The 5,530-nt window shown below is 32.6% G+C and overlaps 1 long non-coding RNA gene across 1 annotated transcript in view; it reads right to left on the reverse strand.

The window, feature by feature from the left end:
* Window positions 1–26: 26 nt before the first annotated feature.
* The window catches only part of LOC109589354 (uncharacterized), a 6,794-nt gene continuing 1,290 nt past the window's right edge, over window positions 27–5,530 (reverse strand). The window contains exon 3 of the long non-coding RNA XR_002188659.1: window positions 27–1,925. This is a non-coding gene — a long non-coding RNA (uncharacterized LOC109589354). The remainder of the gene's footprint in view (window positions 1,926–5,530) is intronic.

Consider the following 5,530-nt stretch of genomic DNA (forward strand, 5'->3'; position numbering starts at 1 on the left):
GTAGGAACTACTCTGCGCTACTTAGCTTTTTTTCTCTCTAAACTGTACCTACGCAACAGTAGAGTAGCTACTTATCTTTTTACGCCCTGTACTGTATATAAATGAAAGCCTATTAGGGGCTCTCTCACATGCAGGATCATTGCCATTTAACACTGCATTAGGATTAAATTTAAAACTGCACAGAATACATGTATGTATGTAGACAGAAATGATAAGAAGAAATGTAAAGACGAATACATTTTTGTAAAAAATGTCATAACTATTTACAAAAAATAAAACAATTAAGTTGACTCAATACATTTAACCTTATGTTTCAGTTCTTTGTTAATGGGAATGTTTAACGTTTCTAACACTTAAAGAACAGTGGTTATGTAATCAAATATGAGACAGAATTGCAAATACATTATTTTAATAGCCATCAAGTCTCTGGTATCAACAAAAAGCTGTTTCTGAACGAAAAGACATCACCAGTTCATCAGGTGAATTTTTTAAAATCTACTGGCAGATTAAATTTACCAAAAACTACAGTATTTTCTTTGTAACTTTCTTCCCTCACTAGATGGCAAAAAGGCAACCACATAAGGTATAGTTCCTTAATTTTGATGCAATGCTCAAAATTTAAAATACAATATGAATTACAAAACTAACTTTAACTGAGGTTTTAAAATGACATGCATGAATAATCTATTGTTCCCATGGTACATGGATGCATAAGAAAGTATACCAAAACTGCCAGAGTACAGCTACTGCATACTAGAATATAATTCATTCAAAATGTGCAATTAGAAATTAAACGAATAGTGCCTGAGGTTAGCTAAAGTGACAGATATTTTTGGCAAAATCATTGAAATTACTGATATAAAGATCCAGACTAGGGGTCAATGACAAAAGCTCAATTATATTTACGCATTCAATTACGCTCCTTTTGCAAGAAGAGGCTCAATTACAATTACAGTTACACCATGACAGTGTAATTTCAATTACATTTTCAATTACAATTACAACTTGATGTCAAAAAGATACATTGCAATGCTTACACTGTGGCTTAGAATTTACATCAGGTAGTGATTTGCAGTTATCAAATAAACCAATAGACACTAGTGTACATTAAAAACATTTTTTTGTGTATCTGTACATTCTGTAAATGAAATGTAACTGAAACTTCAATTACGTAAGCTGAAGCTCAATTACAATTACACAACTGTAATTGTAATTGACCATTAAATTATAATTACAATTGTAATTGACCCCAGGTCTGAAAAGATCACATTACAGTAGTTCTTTAAAACTATGGTGATTATCACTAAGTAGCCATTTTTACATCCTAATATTCATTCCAAAATTAATCTACAAAAATAAATAGCCAGCCATTAGAAGGACAAAACCCTGTCCACTCCTTGTACAAATACATTGTACTTCTTTTTTACACTGGATGATTCTTAATTACACTGGATCAATCACTTTTGAAGTTTTTTTGCACACTTCAAGAAAAATTTTATTAACAATACTCAAAATCTCTAAAAGTAGGAAATCTCTAAAAGTAAAGTAGGACCATTATGTAGGAAGGAAATAGTGCATTTGAACACTGTTTTTGAAATGATGGCGGTAAAATCATGGTGGTATCAAAAGTAAACTTAATCATGGTGGTATCAAAAGTAAACTTAATCATGGTGGTATCAAAAGTGAGACACTCCTTAAAACATTATCTATTAGGCAGGAGATTGCCCAAATAGGCACAACTGAAGTAACTAGTTTTGAGTCAAAATGCATGCAATTTCTTCTTAATTAATGTACTTTAAATGTATTTTAAATAGGTACTCACTAAAAATTATTGAAGAAGAACTTACATGCACAACAGGCAATGGTACATCGACTCTAGAAACAGTGACACAGGAATCACAATCTTTTAATTTCTTTTCTCTTCTCTAACAAAGGAAAGAAATAATAAAATAGCAAAGATAAGTTTCTCAACAACTGCAACACTCTTGGCTAAAAATAAACCATTACAGATTGCACTAGAGACCTTTGCATAACAAACAGGGTGCTTATATAAGATATCATTAAATAAAAGAAATCCATGATTATAGAGGGTAAAAAATAGTGCTATTTCTTTCCTACATAATGGTGTGACTAGGCACATTATACACATTATACAATTTGACCTATCTATATAGGCGGAAATTAGTGCCAAGCACTATTTTGTCCCCAAAATACTATAAGGAAGAATTAGTGCCTGGCTGCCTGCTGCACTATTTTGTCCCTACAATACTATAGGGAAGAATCAGTGCATTCTGCACTATTTTGTCCTACAATATAGAATTAGTGCGTTGTGCAATTTTTTGTCACAATTAAAGTACATGTATATGGGGGCAAAATAGTGTAGCAGGCACTAATTTGTCCTTATAGTACTTTAGGGAAGAATCAGTGCTTGCTGCACTTTTTTGTCCCTACAATATTACAGGTAAGAATTAGTGACAGCTGCACTATTTTACCCCTATTTAATTTGGGGGAATTTATTTCTAAAACAAAATACATGATATTCACATAATTATACATTTGCCAAGGCCATATCTATAAAGATAAGTTTGATTTGATAGAGGGAGATGTGTGTGTTTAAGATAATTTTAATGGAATGATGATGCTTTTGAAATTACTGAGATTATTTATCATTCAATTTGTGAAGAACCTAAATAACTCCGTTTTTTATGGTCTACATGTGTACTACCATAATTATAGTATCACTATCATTGAAAAATAAGTAACTGATTTTAAATTTTACTTTTTGTTAATTTAAAGACTTCAATATATGTCATGCATTGTATATTATTTGTACTAAAACAAAAGGCACTCATGTCTTTAAAAAGTGCTAAACAGATAATGAAATGGTGTGAAGTGACATTACAATAGTCAAAGGAAGGGATAGTTTTGTGGGTAGAAAAGTAACATGGAGATATGTCTTTGCTACAGGAGAATGATTCTACAATGTTGATACTTTACCATCTTTTTCTATTCAAGATACCATCCTTAATAAATGCTAGGAAGAATTTGACAACTGTAGTGACAATTGTGAAGACCGTAAACTGCCAAATTGTGTGAAGTGTTCATCATTGAGACATAAAAATGTTAACAGAAGTGGCCACAATATAAAACCTTTTAACAATAAAGCCATAAATAGCTGCTTTGAAGGTATTTATAATTATTGAATTTTGTGATTTTTAAAATGAAACTTTTGTTTAGAACTCAACCCAAGTTTTGATCACAATCATTTAGTTATTCAAAGCCTAGTAGCAAAACATTTAATGCTCTCAAGTATTCATAAATGGCAGATGAATGCAACTAAAAACGCTATCAAAGGGAAAGACAGCTTATAGTTCAACCAACTGGCACAGGAAAATTAATGTGCTATGTTATTCCACCATTACTTACTGGAAAGTTGGCCATTGTTATTTCATCGACAATATGTCTCATGTGTGATCAAGTATGTAGCATGGTGTTTCTGCTACGTTCCTCGGTTCTGCTCAAAAGCACAACATATTAAATAACCTGTAAAAATATACTCTTGTTTAGAATCTTTCTATGACAAGCAACAGCAACCATGACAAATTTTTCTATCAATGGCCAGAAACAAAGAAATATGTCTCATTGCAGTGGATGAAGCTCATCCCATAAATTGTTGCAAATCATTCAGGTATGCTACACAGTCAACTCATTAGCTATTACCCTATAGCTGGTTTATTTCATGTGGAAATAATTTTGCGTAGGCCCATATCACCAAATAAGGATTAGCAAAATTTCAATTAGAGGCCATGATATAACAAGCATTACTACACACTCACACACACTTAAATATACACACTAGTAATTACCATATACTATATGGGCACAAAAATGCCTCTGTAAGATCTTGAAAGTGCTTCTTGCAAAAAAGCTGCCAAAAACTTTCTGTCCAAAAATCATCCATACAATAATTATATGGCTACAAAAAGTTGAAGTTTCTAATTTTAACTTATTGTTTTATTAGAACTGAATATAGACTGCTTTTGCATCTAAAGTCTCATTTTCCTGGTATATCATTAATGGCATTAACAGCAACTGCCACTTCAAAAGTTAAGGAAAAGATTGTCCACAATGATAGAACCAATACTCAAAACTTCAATGGTAAACAAGAGAAATATTTCACTCAATGATGAAGAGTTAAAGAAATTGGCATTTTATATTATGCTATGTCATTTCAACCGGTACTACAGACTACTACACATCTATTGCTGACTATCTTGCTGAAGTAGTTGGTAACAATCGCTCCATTGTGTATATATTAACTTTGTTAAAGATGTTGCAGCTTTGGCAATTGCTTTAAAAGGAAAAGGAATAAATAGTAGTAGCTATCATGGCAAAAATTTATCTAGCCATGACAAATTGTAGATAATTGAGGATCAGTGTTTTGATGACTCAGACACACAAGCAAGTGTATCAAGCATTAATTCTGTGTATGATAACAAATTTATGTATATTTATAGCTAATGCTGTGCACTTCTGCACCTGGAATGGGTATAGATGTTCCTAATATAGACTTGGTTCTAAACTTGGTTGCTCACATACAGCACATTTGACGAATTAGTGCAACAGTTTGGAAGGGCTGGAAGACATGGCAGAAAGGCAAAGGGTATTGAATGCTATGAAATTTATGTGATGCAACATAATTTTGGTACAGGTCTTTTTTTGTGAAGATAACCTCTAGCATGCTTTATTTTGGGGTAAAGATACATTGTGTAAGTCATATGATGAGAAAAAACTGCAGTTATCAAAATTTCAAGACGTTTGTAGGTACATGTATATCATTTTTATTACTGTGTGCCATCAATTTTATGTTATACCCATATACAGGTATGCTTTTGCTCATCATCATTGACGAGATACCAGCTAGTCCTGTAAACTACTGGATAAAAGAATTAAATCTTCAGGAAAATGATTGTTTACAGCTAGAAGGAACCCATCACCTTTCAGACAAGCATGTCATAGCTACTGCTAAACTACTGTCAAAACAATTCCCAGACATGCCAATGATTCAGTCGTGTTTGTATACTCAGAAACTAAGTCTCATTCAGCTGGCTACAAATGATTCATTATTTTTCCACAACTTTGGGGACCATTGGGTTACTAGTCATTTTATGGATGGCATTGCTTTTCTTTATGACTCCTTCTACACAGAGATCATTCACTCAGAGTTAAAGAAGCAGCTCATTGCCCTCTATGGATCTGCTATGGTAAAAGTACCGTGGTTGGTGAAGCAAAAGGTGATAAGGAATGTGCCTGCTTTGCAGTAGCATACGCAGTATCTATTCTTTATGGAAATGATCCTGCTAACAATATATTCGATCAGTCACACATGAGACAACACATGATTGAATGTCTCAAAAACATATTTTACATGCCATTCCCATCTATGACATGAAAATCATGATGCAATGTATCAGAATATGTTACCCAACTACATTGATTATTACAAACAAGTTAACAAATGTATGTTATT

This window comes from Amphimedon queenslandica, unplaced genomic scaffold (genome assembly GCF_000090795.2).
Source record: "Amphimedon queenslandica unplaced genomic scaffold, v1.1 AMPQUscaffold_11407, whole genome shotgun sequence".
Lineage (NCBI taxonomy): Eukaryota > Metazoa > Porifera > Demospongiae > Haplosclerida > Niphatidae > Amphimedon > Amphimedon queenslandica.